Raw genomic sequence first — 19,024 nt, 5'->3', positions numbered from 1 at the left:
AAATATGAACCTATCTGTAGAGTCATAAGACTACTACCCATGGGGAAAGCCAAAGTAGGAGCCAAGCCCTGTGCAGGGGTCCTTTCGAGATGAAAGCATGGTTCTTACCACCAATCTCAGTCTTCTAGATGCTTGCCTCTCCAAAGCCTCTGCTTCACCTCTAACCCTCTCTCAGTAGTATGGCCACCCAAGTCTGTTCAGAGTAGGCAAGGACACTCTAAGTCTGGTCACTTTTAAGGTCTCCCTTCCAGAATTATACATCTCTTACATTTCAGTGTTTCCTTAGCTATTTAATCCAACACACCTTCTAACAGGCATATGTCTTTGATAGTGCAGTATAAATCTACAAAGAGAAACTATTTCTACCCATTCATCACCCTTATAGTTAATACTTGGCATGTATTATGCATAGCAATCTTCTTCTAAAGTCCTCTTCTACAGTAGAAGACCTTCCAGGAATAAGTAGGCCCCTGTAACTTTTTGACTTTCAACCAGCTGAAGCTTTGAAATGGGCTCTTGTTTGCACTTGATTTGGTTTCTTTCTTTCTTTTTTTGGTGGCACTGGAGTTTGAACTGAGGGCTTCATACTTGCAAAGCAGGTACTCAACTTCTTGAGCCACACCTCCAGTCCATTTTGCTCTGGTTATTTTGGAGATGGGGTCCTGCCAACTATTTGCTGAGTTGGCTTCGAATACAATCCTCCCGGTTCTCAGTCTCCCAAGTAGCTAGAGTTACAGGCATGAGCCACCAATGCCCTGTTTGGCCTCTTGGACAAGGCTTCTAGCCCATCTTGGTCTAGAGGGAGAGGCTTTGGTGGCTTAGTTGGTTTGGGTAGTTTTGTTCTCCCAGTTACATTTATAAAATTCTAGTTTGTCAAAATACTAAGTTGTTATAAGTGAACAACACAACCATAGTCTCTTACATTTAATCCACAGTCATTGCTGATAAAACATCCAGTGTCCGCACTTCCTTCAAAGGAATGGCCCCACAGATCTAGGCCAATAGAGTTTTCCACAAGGATGGTCATATTCTATAGCTGCAACGTCTACCAGGCTGGCAGCCACTCACCACTTGTGGCTGTTGATCACTTCAGTGGTGGCTAGTGAGACTTAAATGTATTTAAAAGTAAATGGCCACACATAGGCTAGTGGCCGCCGGTTAGTACAATTCTAGAAAGAGATTCGGGTGTGGGGAGCAGAGTTGTAGGAGCTCAGGGCTCTGCTGTTGGTGTGGTCCACAGCACTGTTCTGTGTGCAACTCAGGTCTCTTTGGGCCTTGACTTACTCATAGGTCAAATGAGACTAGCTATGATTAGGGTGTTTGGCCAAAGGCCGAGAGCATCACATACATCGAGCTTTAGCACTGGCCTCTAGTGGCCTCTGCACCTTGATTTGATACTGAGTGTTGATCCTGCCGAGCTGGAAGGTCTACTGCATAAGCCTCAGTAAGTGCCACAGTTTGCATGGCGTAGTCTTGGGTGGGGCAGGAATGCTAAAGATGGAACAGGAAATACAAGGTCAGAGGCCAGGCCCATCTGTGACCCACTGGTTTCCAAATTGTGATGCATGCTTATTAAAAATACAGATCCCTGGGCCCAAATTCCAAACATCCAGTTTTAGCAGGTATATGTTCACTTGACAAACTCCTTAGGTGGTTCCAATTCAACTTGTTCAAAACATTTGAGAATCCCTGACCTGCAGCTGAGCTAACTGGCCAGGGCTAGCCAAAATGAGAGACCATACTTCTTACTTGTTAGTGTTACAATTGTCCAGCAGGGAATTGTAGAGCCAAGGCCAGAACTAACGTTGCCTATCCTTGACTTGTTTACTTAGTGTCAAGATGGCAGACTGACCACACAAATTTATCTCCTCCCCTTCTGGAGAACCACTGAAATTATAGTAAAATAGCCTTACTTACTTCTCCCTAAGATGAGGCTAATAAGAGTAGTTTATCTCTTGACATTGTGTAGCTTAAATGACTGTATGAAGTGCTTGAGAATTGACTGTTATTGCTCACTACAGCCGACAGGGCAAGAAATAAAAGCGAAATACTTAATAAAAAGCATAGTTAACCAATAAAGAAACTAAACAAGGTGGTGGTGCTATAAATGAGCTGAATCCTCCACTCCATAGCAGGAAGGTCATATATAAAACGTCTCAAAATTGAAATGATCATGTGGTGAGGATATTGAATAGAGATGTAAAGGAAGGTATCCCAAAACAAATGAAAAAAACCAAAACAGCTAAAAGAGCTTAATACAATGGTAAAAAGAAAGGTGGGGCTGGGATGTAGATCAATGGCAGAGCAGTTGCCTTGCATGTCCCTGGCTTCCATGAGTCCCAGCAACACCCCCTGCCCCGCCCTGCCCCCCACACAAGTGCTCTTCAGAAGACTGTGGCTCTCTTCTGAGTGAGGCTCTACAAGACTGGGTGATTCTCAGGTTAAGTTCTTTGCAGACTTAGATGCAGCTTGTCATTTGGGAATCTTTGACTTAAAAGCCAGTCCTGGAACAAGTGGAAGGAAAAAAATGAAAGGGAGAGAGGGGCTTTTAAAAAATTCATAATGAGGGCCAGGCGTGGTGGCTCACGCCTGTAATCCCTGCTACTCAGGAGGCAGAGATCAGGAGGATCGAGGTTCGAAGCCAGCCTGCGAGACCCTATCTTGAAAATACCCATCACAAAAAAGGGCTGGTGGAGTGGCTCAAGGTGAAGGCCCTGAGTTCAAGTCCCAGTACCAAAAAAACAAAACAAAAAAAAACCAATAAGGGCTACAGGTGTGGCTCTAGCTGTAGAGCACCTGTCTAGCAAGCATGAAGTCCTGAGTTCAAACCCTAGTACCACCAAAAAATAAAAATAATAAAAATGCACAATCTGGGCTGGTCTCAGCGGTCCACACCTGTAATCCCAACTGCTTGGAAGGCAAAGATTGGGAGGATGGCTGTTTGAAGCCAGCCCAGGCAAAAACTTAGTGAGAACCCATCTCAACCAACAAGACAGGTGTGATGGTATTCCTGAGGCATCAAGCAAATACTTGGAGACTCTACCTAAAAAATAAAGTAAAAAGGTTGGGGGTGTGGCTCAAGTGATCAGAGTCCCTGCCTAGCAAAGCCCTGAGTTCAAACTCCAGTGAAAATAAAAAACAAACAAAAATCTACAATGTGTCAAGTTTTTGTTCCTGTGTTTTTCTGGGCCTGGGCTTTGAACTCAGGATTTCAAGCTTGCAAAGCAGGCACTCTATCCCTTGAGCCACACCTCCTGTCCATGTGTCAAGTTTTAGGTGTGGTTTTATCCTGTTACCCAAAGTGTATTTCTCACTATCCTATCCATTTGTAAAAGCAAGAACTTTTTTTTTTTGGTGGTACTGGGGTTTGAACTCAGAGCCTTGCACTTGCAAAGCAGGTGCTCCAGGACTTGAGACACACCTTCGATCTGCAAGAACGTTATTGTAGGGCAAAGTTTTTTCTTTCATATACTCCTCAGCCAAGTGAGAGGAGGTGGAGGGTCCTGAGAGGCACCAAGCTGACCCAGCAGATATGCCCATCTGCACTGTCAAGGTCTGGCTGCACAGCCTCAAATGCGGCCAGCCAGACAGGAGGGCCTCAGCAGCCTCACAGGAAGACTGGGCCGCAGCCTGTCAGTGGGGAAGGACAGTAAGCACCCAGTCTTCCTCCCTAGGCAGAGGCAGCTGCTCTTGCTATTTTAGGACCCCAGGCCAGGCCAGGAGTCTTAGAGCTGTATTGCAAATGGCATCTGGGAGGAGAAGAAAGCAGCTGTCACTCAGCCTGTCAGTCATCTCAGAGGGGACCACCCAGTCTTGAACCTTTCACCTAAAAACTGCCTGGCTTCTGGAGTTCAGGAGGTGCTCACCATCATAAAGATGTACCCCAAACCTCCCCATCACCTTCCTTACTCTACAGCCAGGTCGTGGAGGCACCTGCTGGCCCCCATCTCCCTCCTGACCCTCACTCTAAGCAGCCGAGCCTCCATCGCAGTCCACATGTCAGCGTCTGCCCCCTGCTCCCCACTGCACCATCCACAAAGATGACATCCCTAAAACCATGAACGTGGAGGCTGCGTGGACTGCACCTCCATCTCTCCACCTGATCCCAATCCCACTACAGCCGCTGCACTCTGCCTGTCAGGCTCTTCACCCTGCACTCTCTCTAAAAACCTATACTGCAACCTCACCTGGAGGTCCTGGCCCCATGCCCACAGGTTGGTGTGCCAAGGCCCGCTAAGGTAAGTGGATTGCCAAGGGTGGTGTTCTCAGGCCCTCAGAGTCCCGAGGAAGGGCTCCCAAGAGCCATCCTGCGCCTCCTCCAGGCCCAGGACCCTAAAAGAAAGGGACCCTTCCCGGAGCGGGCCGGGCTTGGGTGGAGAGGCCGGTTGGGAGGGAGTCCCCAAAGGCCACCCGGGCCTCTCATCCCGGCGCTGTGCACGCGGCTGCGAAGCAGTCGGAGTTTTCTGGCTGTCGCAGGAAGCCACCCCGGCTGAGGTGCAGCGGGGACAAGGTCCTGCCTGCAGGGAGCTTCCTTGAAGAGGACGCGAGGGCTCGTGCACTGTGACCCAACGGGGAAGAGGCGACCAAACAAGTGGGACGTGGAAAGTTAGCGACAGCCCGGGGACCGGGCCCAGGGTGCACGGGGAGCTAGCAGGTGGTGAGAAAGGACAACACCCAGCTTCCGGGGCCTTGTGGAAAGGGAGGCGACCAGGTGACAGGAGCCAGGGGAAGCCTGGGGGTGGGGACAGGCGTGGTGAGGAAGGAGAGGCCGAGCTGGGTGAATGGGGGACACTGTAGCTCGAGCAATGGGCGAGAACCACCGAGGACCCATCTGTTGCCCCGGGAGCGAGCCAAGGAGGAGCGGAGCGGTGTGCACAGCAGGGGCCCAGGCGGGGCGGGGCCGCACGTTGCACCTGGGCACCCGGGGCGCGCTGATCAAGGGCTGGCTTTCACTTCCTGTCTCCCGCCACCCGGGGCAGGACCCCAGTGTAGCGACACCCTGAGAGCACAGCGGCCGCCTACGCGACAGCCCCTTACCCCGAGCCCTGCAGGAGAGGCCAGAGCCTCCCTCCGCAGCCCCCGCACCGCGCTGCAGAGGCGCGGGGGAGGGGGGCGCTCTGAACCGGAATGATCTGGTTTAGGGCGGATGGCTCTCCCTCCCGCCCGTTCTCCCCCGCCCACCTCTCCTTCCGCGACTGGCTGCTTTCTGCCGCAGTCCCGGACCAAGGGAAACACCCGCGGGAGGAGGAACGAACGCTCTGTTTCCATGGCAACCCAGAGGGCGGTCGCTGTGGCTCTCGGATGTAAGCGTGCGACTCCAGCGGGAAGAAAAGACGCTGAAAAAGCCGCGGGGAGGAAGGCCCCCAGCTGTGCTCGCGGTGGGGGTCGAGCCGGAACGCGAAGCGGGCCTGGAGCTGGGAGGCCAGGAGGCGGGCACCCTCAGTGGAGTGGCAGATGGGCAGGGACCTGGGAACACAGAGGCACCGCAGCGGCTGGAGTCACACCAAAAAAATGCGACCATCATCCCAGGGAGCTCTCAGAACCTGCCCAAACCCATACCTGCTGGCCCTTTCCAGAAAACCCTTCCATGGCAGCTGGGCCCAGGGGCAGCCACCGAGGTGGGAGTCACAGCTCCACTAGCCTAGGTCCAAACACAGGTTCTGTGAAAGCCCCCCCACCCCCGCACCAAGCTCCCTAACTAGGTGAGCTGGAGGCGTGTGTCTTTCCCCTAAAGAGGCCCTGGCTCCCCTTTTCTTTCCCCCTCCAGACCTGCCCTTCTCCTCTGAGGCTGACACCTCAGTGTGAGGTCACAGCTGCAGGGAGGAGTGAGCTGTCGGGAAATAGGACTAACTCTTACATGGGATTACGGTGTGGGTCACAGAGAGGTGACCCCTTCCTGCCCTCCTTAGGACAAGGACTGTCACCATGTCACTCCTCAGAGGCTGAAGCCTATCACACAGTAGGTCTACTCTCAGGAGCAACCTGAGGAAGTTTAAGCCTCTCCCCGCTTCAAGGCTTCCTGTTGGATACCCCAAAATTTATTGCACACTGGTTGGCCTTTAGCTCTTACCTGTGTGGCCATGGCTGAGAGAAATGGGGATGGAGGGAGGTTGTGGAGGTTGAGCTTCCTGTCCGGGGAAAGCTGCATGAAGCTGGGTGGCTTCTGCTCAGATGCTGGGAGACACCCATGGAAGCTGGGGGCAAGTGGCCTTTACCTTTGTTTCCCAAAGCTGGCCAGCGAGTGCTTTGGAAACCCAGGCATCAGGTTTCTCCAAGAGGAGTCCTCAGATGCATGCCATCTGCCTGGAAGACACCTTCAGGACAAGAACAGGTGTGACAGACTTGCTTTTCCCTCCAACAACACCCAGAAGTGCCACACCTCAGTTCTTTTCACAGCCCCCGGATTCCAGAGCTCCCTGACCTCAGCGCCTTGGCCCTGAGGGCTCCCTGTGCCAGGATACTATTCCTCTAGAATTGCTGTGGCTCCACCCTTCTTTATTTCAGTGAGGCAAGGCCAGAGTGCTGCAACCAGGCAGCCTTGATGCCTTGATTCCAAATTGGGTACCCTCCCCTCCACTAGCACTGTTCTGTTCCCATCTCCCTTCGTGTGCCTGACTCTGTTGGTTAGAATGGAAGTGCTGTGAGGGCAGGAATAGGCTCTGCCTTGTTTTTGTGCTGTCTGTATTCCCCGCAGCCTGACACTTAGCAGGTGCTCCATGTACACTGTCGGATGGATGGATGGATGGATGGATGGATGGTGCCTCAGGTTCTACTAGTAGTAACTTGTGCCCTTTACCTATTCTACAAACAAGTGAGATGAGTCCTATTGCCTTGGGTAGGCTACACAGTGATGCACTGTGTACACTCCTGGTAAGGCACACACAAGGACCTGGGTTACTACTAAATAGAAAATGAGTGGGGCACCATTGGCTCACACCTGTAATCCTCACTACTCAGGATTAGAGATCAGGAGGATTGATGTTCGAACCCAGGCAAATAGTTTGCAAGACCCTATCTCAAAAATACCCAACTTGAAAAAAGGGCTGGCAGAGTGGCTCAAGTGGTAGAGGGCCTGCCCTAGCAAGTGTGACCCTGAGTTCAAACCCCAGTACCACCAAAAAAAAAGAAACTAGCTTTAACGAAAAAAGGGTAGACACTGCTACTTCTACCAGCCTTGGTGGCCCCAGCCAGGCTGTGAGAGAGAGTCATGGACAACTACTGGAGTGACTCAAGTCACCTTGAGGTGCAGAGTCCTGCCTATTAGATCCAACAGAGTGGAAAATAATAGCTCTGACATGATCCCTGCCCCATGCCGAGGACTTCTGGACTGTGCAGGGTTGGTGGCAATGAGCTGCCCACGCAGGATGTGCTGGGCAAGACGCACCCTGAGCATGAGGCAGCAGAGAGGGAAGAAGAGGAAGGGAGTGCTCTCATCTGTAGCTGCTCTTTGCTCAGATGGGGAGGCGGGAGCCAGGCTCTGCGTGGCCCATTGTATCTAACCAGCAGCAGCAGGCTCTTAACAGTCCCATCAGTTGAAACCCCCACTTGCAGCATGAGTCACCTTCAATTTCCTGCCTGCCTGCCTTTTTCCTGATTGACTTGATAAATTCAGGACAGCTTTTATTGCTTTTGGCAAAAAAAACCCCAAAAACCCTGCCATTAAGATTTACAGAGCCAAAAGCTGGTACAATGTAATCTTCAGAGTAATTTACACAGTGAGTTTCAAAAGATAAAAAGTTAGCATTTCAGAGGTAATTTCATAAAAAGGATTATCAGATTAATCACTATGTCAATTTAATAGTGGTGTCGAAAATAATTAATTAGCTTTCTTGAAGTCAGCAATGCAAAAAGCGATTCTAGAAGGAATACAAATGGCTGTGTCAGGCAGAAGTATGTTTGGGGCAATAGATCTGGAGAGACTTCTTGCTGGAATTACGCCAGTGGAGTGGCTGGCGTGGGCGCACTAGCACAGACATGATAAAGAGAAAACTGCTGGGTAGAGCACCAAGTCTCCACAGCAGCCTTGGGATGTGACTGTTGGAGGCTCGTCTGTCCTCAGAGCAAAGGCTGACCTGCCATGTGTTGAACTGTCCTGCGACACCTGGAAAATGTGTCTGACCAGGTGTGAATTGCAGTGAAATTACCTGTGAGTGCCCCAAGATGGAACGCAGTGAGGGACGTCTGGTGTAGTTATCAACCATGGTCCTCACGTCACACAGAGCACCAAGTCAGCTACCACGTGTCAGGGTGAGGCTATGGTCCTTATCTGTTGTAGGCAGAATGGTGGTGTGTTCCCCCAACACCCGAAAAAAAAGATATGCCGGATTCCTAACTTAAAGCCCAGATGCTGGCTACTGCACCTCAGAACGCGAGGTCCTCTACAGAGGTAATCAAATTAAAATGAGGTCATTAGGATAAGCCCTAATCCAAATGACTGGTGTTCTTATAAAAAAGGGGACATTTAGGACTGGGAGTGTGGCTTAGTGGTAGAGCGCTTGCCTAGCGTTTGTGAGACTATGGGTTTATCCTCAGCACCACAACTAAAAAAAAGGGTTGGGGTAGAATTTGGACACATACATATGCACACGTCACAGGGACCTCGTGTGAAGGTGAACACAGGATTTTTGGGGGAGGGGGTTATATGTGTACAAACCAAGAAACATCAACGACTGCACCAAGCCGCTAGAAGCTAGTGGGGACACGGAGCAGATTCCCTCTCCTGGCCCTCAGAAGGAACCAGTCCTGCTCAAACCTTGACTTTGGGCTTCCAGCCCAAAGAATAAACATCTGTCCTTCAGCCACCCAGCTTGTAGTACTTTGTTATGGCCGCCTAGGGAACTGTAAAGAGTCAAGATGGGGTAATGGCATTCTTGATCTTGAATTTTTTCTATTAAATTTTTTTTAACACAGGCTCAGAACAGAATTAAAGATGTGATAAACCCGGACAGTAGGTACAAGACTCCCTGTCTAATCTTTGTTTTTCTTAAAGAATTAAGCTGCTGGTGGAGTGGCTCAAGTGGCAGAATGCCTCCCTAGCAAGCATGAGGCCCTGAGTTCAAACCCCAGTACTGCCCAAAAAAAGAAAATGTAAATTGGAGGAAAGGGGGGGTGATAAAGATGAATGATGGGGGGGAATTCAAATATGATGTATTGTAAGAACCTTTGTAAATGCCACAATGTACTCCCACCCAGTATAATAATAATTAAAAAAAATAGTAAAGAAAAAATTAGGACTACTGTCCAGATTTTTAAAAAAGAAAATAGAAAAGACCAAGGTTCTTTTTCTTGGGATTACTGACCTGATAGTTCTGAGCCCAATGCTGTGGTGTCATGTGGCCTCCATTTGGGAACAGCCTGCCCTGAGGAGAACAGACCAGCAAGCAGAGGGCTTCTGATGACACGTGTGCACTGGGTCCAGCTGGGCAGCTGTTTCAGCGACACAGGCCACTGCAGGGAAGTCTCTTTGGCTTTAAACGTGTGCACTGGGTCTCAGCTATTCTGTTGTGATGGCACCTTCTGGGCTTTGCCTGCCTCGTCTCTCAAAGGAAAAAACCCACCCACAACAAGTGATGAGGATCAAGCACAAGAATTAAAGCAGGGTGACCAGGACAGTGCCAGACCAAGGGCAGGTGTCTGGTGAGTACCCGGGAGCCACTGATGTCCCATTTAGCAGTTTAAGAGAAGCCACGGTTCCAGCCAGTGGGCACCATGCACACACGTGCCTTGAGCCCTTGCTGACTTGAGTCACATGTCACCTTCAGGGAGAAGGCTCTTCCTCACCACCACTTCTTCATGCCTCAGACTGGCCTCTTGGCCTGTGGCCTGGAGGGAATCCTGGGTGGGTGACAGCCCATTTTTCCTGGCACCAAGGATCTGCAGGAACTGATTGTTGTACCCACCTAGCACCAGGAGGCAGGGAGCTTCCCCAGGCCCCCCTAGCCTGTGAAGAGGTGCCTGAGGAGGGCAGTGAGGTGAGAGGGGAGCCAGCCAAGTGGCTTAGGTATAAGTGGATCCTTCACTGGGGAGATGGAACCCAGGCTGCCTCTTGTTTTTCTTCTTGGGAAGAAGAGCCCAAGGTGCTTCCTCTGTGCTTCTGAGAAAGAGTCTGGGCCCAACCCTGCCTCTTGTGGGCCTAGACACTTGCTCCCTCCCTGTGGCTCCCTGAGGAAGGGAAGGCTGCTTGGAGCCAGGAGAGCTGTCCTCACTGCCCTGTGAGCAGATTGCCTCTTCTCCATTCTTCCTTCACAGGTTTAGGTTCCTATTCTCCCCTGGTCAGCAAGGAAGCTCCGGGAAGAGTGGCAAATCTGAGACTTGGGCTTGGGGAGCCTAACTTTCTTGTCTTGTCTTGTTTCTGCTTTTAAACCTTCCCACATGTCTCCACTGGGAGCCTTTTGAGGGGTCTTGAACCACCCCTTAGTTCTACTACCGAGCTAATCCATAGCTCTTTTAATTAGGTCAGGATTAGGAAAAGGACTGAAACGGTAAAGCTGTCTGCCAGTGCTCTAGGACTTGTTGCCCAGTAGGCTTGTCCAGTCAGGACTTACTTTCATCTTCCTCCCTGCAGGGAGTGTTGTCAGTTCCTGTCTTCCAGAATCTTCTATAGAATTTTACATTTTAGAGGCTTCAATTAAAACTTGACTCAGAGCCAGGTACTAGTGGCTCATGACTGACTAGACACCCCTCCCCCCCCATCTCCAAAATAACCAGAGCTAAAGGGACTAGAAATGTGGCTCAGTCAGTACAGCACTTGCTTTGTATGTGCGGAGCCCTAAATTCAAACCCCAGTCCCACAAAACAGAAACAAACAAAAAACTCAGTTTGGAGGTAGCGGCAGGCGGAAGGTTGGATATTTGATCTAGAAAGCCCCCACAGCCTTTGCTCCACCCAGGTGCTGCTTGGCATTGAAGCTGCACTGTTACGTCTCCTGGATTTTGCTGCCTGGGGATTAGGATAAGGTGCAGTGCCATAGCCTCTTCCTGCAGAAGGTGCTTTCACTTCTGTTGGGTTGGAAAAGAAAGCAGCAGGGTAGGAGCTGGGAGGGCTGGGCAGACACCAGGTGAGGTGGGCAGGCTCACGGGTCTCTGTGCACCCAACCTAGCAGACACAGGGATGAGTGCTCTGCCTGCCAGTCACCTGCTACATCCTCTGGTTCTGCCAGGAAGAGCATGGCCCTTATCTTCCTGAGGTAGGAGAGAGGAAGGCCAGGCCAGGCAGGAAATCTCCAGCAAAGATGGGTGCTAAGGAGCAGCTGCAGGTGTACGGGCCTTTACAGGAAGGCCCCACAGCTCCAGTGGCACCCACTGGGCTCAGGGAGTCTCTCCGGATCCCATCTAACTTGTCACCATTTTATTTCAGCAAGTAGTTTAGACCTCCAAATTAGAGTCTGGGAGCATAACTCAAAGGAAGAGTGTGTGCTTAGCACACAGGAGGCCCTAGGCTCAATCTCCAGTACCAAAACAAAAAAGAATCCACACTAGGCCGTTCATGCGTGTAATCCTAGCTACTTAGGAGGCAAAGATTGGGAGGAGGATCATGGTTCAAGTCCAACTCAGGGAAAAAGTTAGTGAGACCCTGCCCCCCCGCCCCCCCATCATCCCAATCAATAAATAGCTGGTGTGTTGGAGGCACATGGCTGTCATCTCAGCTGTGTGGAAATATAAATAGGCAGATCATATTCCAGGCCAGCCTGGGCATAGCTGTAAGATGCTATCTCAAAAATAACCAAAGCAAAAAGGGCTGAAGATGTGGCTCAGGTGGTAGAGCACCTGCCTAGCAAGCTCCAGGCCCTGAGTTCAAACCCACGCTAGAGGCAAGGGAGTGAAAAGCAAACAAAAAGAAACAGCATGTCTACTCTGAAGGATACTGAAAGATGGCTGGGAAACACAGATGGCCCGAGAAAAAGCAAGTGCACTGCAGTCTTTATAACACTGTCTTCACTCACACAAACCAAAAGGCTTCAATGGGCCTGGTGTGATGGGGGCCAATCAGAGGTGACATGAAAGGTTTAAAAACCTTAACATGCAAGGATGACAGTGACCAGGGAGATGGTTGGTGCCAGGCTGGGAGGCGTGCCTCACGAGGTCATCACCTCATAGGTGGGGTGGGTCATCTGTGTGACCTCAACTATGTGCTCAAGAGCTGTCTGGGACCTTGTGGAAAGGTGCAGCTGATGAGACTCCGAGTTCACAGGTGCTCAGTAAACTGGTTGGGCCCCATCTGCACAGTTCAAAAGGGCATGACTGGTTCTGCTGTAGGAGGGGCTTCGAACCACACTAGAGGATTGAAAGTGGGAGCTCAAACCAAGGCCCGTCCCCATAGCAGCCACAGAGGGTAAGATAACGGAGGATATCCCATTGTCTGAGATTCCCACTATAGGGCAGTGCTCTCCACATCCAACCTCACACACATCCACATCTCTTATCACACGTTCCACAAACCACAAACACACACACCCATTCCACACCACATCCCCACGCCATCTCCCCACAAACCACATACACACCCACACCGTAAAACCACACCAGATACATCTCATCCCCCCAAACCACATATACCCTCTCACACTGCCCCCCACAAACCACACGCTGTACATTCCTACACCTCACATATCACACACACCCCTCACACTACTTATACCACAAACCAGAAACACCACATCGACCCTATACACTCTAACACCATGACACCGTTTTATCACACATACTTCCACACCCCTCCAGACCCCTCACCCCAAATATACCAGGGACCCATTCACCCCTGGCCTGGGCATGAGTCTGTGATGGTGGCATATACTCTGTGACTTGGGGCAGGTCAAGTTTGCTACCCACATAGCGAGATGGTGAGCAGGTGAGGGGTCCTGACAGTGTGACTTACGCTGCACGTTCTGCCATTACAGATGAACTGCGTCACTGCCTCGTGCTGGCCTTAGCTGTGCAGAAAAGCAAAGGCCCCTTGCTGTTGCTACCAGTCCTGCTGTTAACAGGCCTCCTAACTCAGCACTGAAATTTATTGATCTCATTCTGCAGACAGAGAAAATGGATACAGGGAAGGAAAGTGATCAGCCAAAGATGAGAACAGCCAGGGCCCTGGGCAGACAAAGTGTTCAATAAATCCGACACTGACAGAGAAGGCAGGGAAGGACACTGACATGCTGGCGGCCAGCAGGACAGAGGCTGTGCAAGACTTTCCCTCTCCTGGGGCTGGCCAATGATAGAGGTGGCCTCCAACCTCCTGAGCACCTGTGCCCTTCTCAGCTGCTGTAACAGGAGGGAGCAAACATAAGTGATTGCCATAGGGGCAGAGAGCTCCCTGGATCCCTGGGGCCACTGGCACAGCTGGAAAGGCTACACCTAGCATGTGGTAGCAGTGTAGCTGCCTGCATCTGAAGGACAGCTCAGAAGAGCCAGCAGCACTGGTGCCTGAATAGCCATGGCCCAGCCTATGTGGAGGACAAAATTGTGATGAGAGAGGGAGCCTGTACACGCTGCTGGGATGTACTAGCATTTCTCTAGGACTCTAGGGGATCATGGCATTGTGGAAGGGCCTCTCTGCCGTCCTCTCTGCCTATAGTCACCCTGTCTGCACCCCACTCCTTCCAGAGCTCTCTGACCACAGTTCAGTGAAATGCTGACCTAGGTTCCCCATGGGGGAGGAAGACAGGGCAGTCAGCTCTAAGAAACATGGGCCTCTTGGCAAATCACTGGCAGCTCTGGAGCCCTCAGGAGATGAAAACCATTTGGGCTTCTTTTGCCTATAACTCCACATCACAGAAAACTAGTAGCCATTGTAGCTGCAGGGATGGCTGTGTTTGTGTGGCCATGGCTGCCTTGGGGCTTCCCTGGCCAGGGCCACTGCAACTTACAGTGACTCAGTGCAGTCAGTAAAGGATGTCTTTCCCCCTCCCAGGTGAGGGCCAGCCTGTCCTGCTGTGTGGTTTCTGCCCTGCTGGACTCTCCACAAGGCTATAGCTGGGCTTGGACTTTGTCCTTTTGCACAGGACTGTCCCAGGTGAGGGCAGTGCTGTGAGATAGGCTGGGGAGTGAGGGGACAATGGGCTCTGGCTACTTCTGCTTTCCCCACAACTCAAAGCTCTCCAGAAGGCAGAAGTCTCCAGTGCGATGGGGGACAAGGAGATGGGGGAAGGAGATGGGGGATAACGGGAAGCAGTACTGCCTGCTGAGTCAGGGTCTGCTCAGAGACCTGGGGCAAGCAAGGCCCAGAGACAGAGACAGCAGACAGCTCTGGATTTAAGCCAGGAGCAGGTGGCCATTAGAATCGGGCTCCTGGTTCATCCTCAGGAGGCCCCTTTCCCAGCACCAGCTGTGCAGCCTGGCATGGAGCCGCACCCGTGAGGGCCCACAACGCATGCAGCTGCCCCAGGGACTGGATGCGTGACTCACTTGCTGCTTGCTAATCACTCACTCTCCTCTGCCTGGCTCCTCGCACAGCCTGCCTGCCCCTGGAGGACAGCATGCCCATCTGGCACACCCCTCCCCTGGCTCCCCAGGGCACATTCATCTGCCCATGTGGCTGCCTTTCTGTGCAACCTCCATGCCAGCCCACCTTCTCCCACTCCTGCCTCCTCAGGACAGGGACTGTGCCCATCCCCTCCATCCAGTGCCAATCAGGTGAGCCCTGCCCCTGGCAGGCAGCTCTCATGGAGCCTCTCCACCCACCTCAGCACATAAGTCAGGACCTCAGCCTGGAGGTGCCTGTGGGAGTGAGGATCAGAATGCATTGGTCAAGCTCTCCCTTCTCAGCTACCATGTAGCCTTCCCATAATTCCCCTCAAAGGGAGGCAAGAATGGGACAGCCTCTTATCTTTGCTTTGGCTACAAGGTGGAAGAACAGTCTAACCCAAGCAGGCAATGGGAGGTCCCAGTGTGTCAGATAAGGCCTATAACCTGGCACCAGAGCCAGCCTGATGGGGAAAGGAGAGAAAATGGCCACCTTCTGTAGTGTAGTCGGGCTAGGTCCTGGCAGATAGGACCTAGCACCAAGTAGGGCTGGGGCACACCAGGTTCCCTCTGGGCTTCGAACCCTTCCATAAAATGACACAGTAAAACTCCTTGATCTCTTAGACCACTTCTAAGCTTTTCTGAGATACAACAAGAAGGAAAAAACAAATGTCACCTAAAAGCTAAAGCAACCATTACTACATGCATTTATTATTTCACAAATATAAACAGTGCCTTTCTTTTTTAAAGACAAAAACAGAACTGGCTTGACAGGCCTATAACCTGGGTCGTCTCATAGGACCGACCCTGCCTTTGGAAGGGGCTGGAATTAGTTTAATGCTCCTCTATGGCTTTCTTGAAATTCTAGAACAAGGGGCCCTATGTTTTAATTTTGTTGTGGGTCCTGCAAATTATGTATCTGATGGGACTAAAAATACTTATTTCGCATGTTGGTCAAGACACACTGTAGATCATGTCTGAAATGGTTTTGCTCCAAACAATTTTGGTTTCTGAAACGTTGGACATTTTCTCACTTCCAGTGCCCAGGGAAGAGAGTATGAGTCAATTAACACACTCTTTGGTGGGAGTGACATTTTTTAAGGGGACTGATGAATCCTACATCCACAGCACTCACCATCCCTAAAGTAAGCACGACCAAGGCTCTGTCCCTCAGCAGTGGACTGCTGCTGTTATCTGACATCCATCCTTCTTCCTTAGTAGCAGGATTGATTCCTGGCCATGGTCATAGCTGTGGAAAACAAAAATGACTTTTCCCAGATTTTTCTTGCAGCTAGAGATGTCCATATGATGATGTGCCAGCCAGTGGGATATATGTGGGTGCATCTGCTATCATTTAAGCTTTCTCTTTTTTTGAACTCAGGACCTTGAACTTGGTAAGGAGGTGCTCTACCACTTGAGCCATGCCTTCAGGCCTTTTTGCTCTGGTTATTTTGGAGATAGGGTCTTGCTTTCTTGTCTAGCTGTTCTGGACCAAGATCCTCATATTTTAAGTTTCCTGCTGTTGCTTGAATGACAAGCATGCACCACTATGCCCAGCTTTTTTCCATAGACATGCCTGGGTTGGCCTGAAACTGAGATCCCCAGTCTAAGTTTCCCAAGTAGCTAGGATAACAGGTGTAAGCCACCGGCACCCAACTTCATTCAAGCTTTCTTAATAAATAGCTGCTGTATACCTTTCCTTTTGGGTTGTATTTTTAATCTATGATAGAACAGTTTTAAACCCTTGGACTAAAGAAGTCAGAAAAACACATGCTGTTTGTCCTACTGTTTCCCAGTTAGAAATTTGAGGAGGAGGAAATGGGTGCATAGTTGCCCTTTAATGTCCAACTCGTAAGGCAGGAAGGTGAGGTCACTGTGCCATCTCTACAGGGGATATAAGGGCAGTGAAGAAAAGCTGAACAGCTTGAGGGTGATGGTGAGGGATGGGCTGCCATTTCAGGGTGGCAGGAAAATCATGGAGAAGTGATATTTGGACAGATCTTAATGAGGATTGAAAAGCAGTGCAAATAGCTGAGAAAAGTGCCCTCTTCTAGAAGGGGGAACACTCAAGTTCTGCCTGAATTACAGACTCATGTTCCCACCTGCCTGTTGTCATCTCCAAGCAATGTTCCAACAGCATTCCAACTCAATAAGGGTAACATTTCTGTTCCTTACTGCTCTCCTGTCACTTATGCCACCATCTTCCCAGTCCCTGGGACTGAAACCTTGAGCTGTGTGTACAGTTTCCAGGTTTCGACCATTCTTCACAAATGCTTTCCCATCTTTTCTGCCCCCTCTGGAGGCCAGGCCCTGGATTACCACAGTGGCCTCCTTAAAGAGTTTCCCTGCTTTTAGCTGCTCTGGCTTGCCTGTCTGCAGGACTGGGATCAGAGCCACTCTGCACAAGCACTGCTTCCAGTTCATTCTCTGCTCAACAAGTGTCAGGATCTTTCTGAATAACGTCTTGCAGTTCAGGACTCCAAACCCCTCCCCGCCCTTTCCTTTCAGTACCATCTTCCTTACAATTGCACAAATTGAGCACCATCTGGCTTCTGCACAGTTTTCCAGACATTTCTTCTTTGCTTATCTTCATTCCTTGACTTCTGCTACTTCTTCCTCCGGCTGACAATCATCTGCCACCTCTCCCCTGGTCTCTCCCACCAGCTTCTTAGCAAAGCTTTCTCTTCCTTTGATCTACACAATTTTATCTGCACCGCTTTTTCTTCAATATAACATTGAAAAGCATTTTAAAAAATGAACAGGGAAAACAATCATCATCCATATTCTCACTTCAACAAGTGCATCCACATTTGGATAGTCTAGTCTTTGGCGATATGCATGCATATTTTTACATAATTGTAATCACAGTAGACACAGAATTTTGATTTGTTTTCACTTCAATCCAACATTTCCTCCACTATTCTACATAGTCTTTTCAGAGTTGCAGTAGTTTTAAGAAGAGGTCAAAATAAAAGTTCCTTAGCAGCTCATCATGAGTCACAAGGTCTAGTCTAATCTCAGAGTTGATGTACTGTAATTAAAGCATTTTATCACTGGGCATTAGTTAATAGTTATTCAGAGAGATCCTGACAGTTAAGATCCTGACATTAGTTAATACTTTTCATCCTCTTGGAGCTCTTTGAGGGAAAGAGGGGTATCTTAGGTCTTCTTTAAATTTCTACCGAGCAAAATGTTTTAATCAATATTGTTGGTTAGACAGATAAATAAGTGTACACAATGAACACTTTTAGGCAAAACTATTTTTTACTATGGAATATGCTCCTAGAATGAATTTTTCTGGTATCAATAAGTCATAGTAGTAATGTTTTTTGACATTGCATAATATTGCAGATTTTATTTTCCAAAAATGACCACACTAATATATAGGGGTGTGTGTGTGTGTGTATGTGTGTGTGGTGTGATGTGAGGCACTCCTCCATGGAGGAGGGGTCTATGTTTTTCCCCCATGATATTGGGCAGTTCTTTGTAGCTGCCTTGTTTGAAAGAAAGTGGAGGAAGCACTGTGGAACTTCCAAGGCTGTTATAGCTCCTGCCCTCTCTCTTTCTCAAGACACTTGCCCTTGGAACTCAGCCATCATGTTGTAAGGAAGCCCAGGCGACATGTGGAGGCTGAGTGTGTTCTGCTGGTACCCCCAAGTTTGGACCCATGAGCAGATGGCATCAACTGCCAGACACTGGACAGCCTTGAGATTAGTTCCAAGTTGCATTTCTAGTTTACACAGGCACCAGTGGTAGAGGAGTGTGGCAGATTCCCTGAAACCTCGAGCACTGGAGCTTGGTCTCTCAAGGGTAGATTGCTCTATAGCTCACCTTTACTTTTAAACTGTCAGCTCCTTGAGTGGTACATCATTGCATTTTATTTACTTTTTGTGCTGAGGAATGAGGCAGAACTCTTGCTACGTAAGTGCACTACCACTTGAGCTATGCCTCCAGCCATTTTGCTTTTTTTGTTTTTGAGATAGGATCTTTCTTTGTTGGGGCTGGCCTTGAACTCATGATTCCCCTACCTCTGCTTCCCAAGTAGCTGGGGTTAAAGATATGCACCACCACACCCAGCAACATTTTTGCTTGTAGTTCTTAGCAGAGTTCATAGTTGGCACTTGGTACATGTGTGTACATTTGTAGATCATGGGTATGTTTGTGAGACTGTCCTGATCCTATGGCTTGGTCTGAGGTTATCATACACAACAGACTCCAGATAAGCAGAAAAACACATCATTTAGTTCAACTAGACACATACTTAGAGAAAACTCTCCACTGTTTCAGGGAACAGGATCATGGTATCCTGGGACCAGGCCAGAGCCTTCCCAGCCTTTATACACTGCATCCACCCCAATACAGGTCGCTTGTAAGGTGCCACCAATTTTGCATCCTCTGAGAAACTGGTAGATATCTCTATTTGGCTTCTTTGTCCCAGTCATTTATAGACCCCTTACTATTAATTCACTTCTTATAGCCTAATAAAGAGGAAGTCATGAAAATGAGTGGAGCCCTTTGGCCTTTCCTTCTACAAGTTTCTATTCAACTGTCAAATGCCAGCTCCTTGC

This window comes from Castor canadensis, chromosome 2 (assembly GCF_047511655.1).
Source record: "Castor canadensis chromosome 2, mCasCan1.hap1v2, whole genome shotgun sequence".
Taxonomy (NCBI): domain Eukaryota; kingdom Metazoa; phylum Chordata; class Mammalia; order Rodentia; family Castoridae; genus Castor; species Castor canadensis.
The sequence above is the reverse complement of the archived record's forward strand: the minus strand, read 5'-3'. Positions refer to the sequence as shown.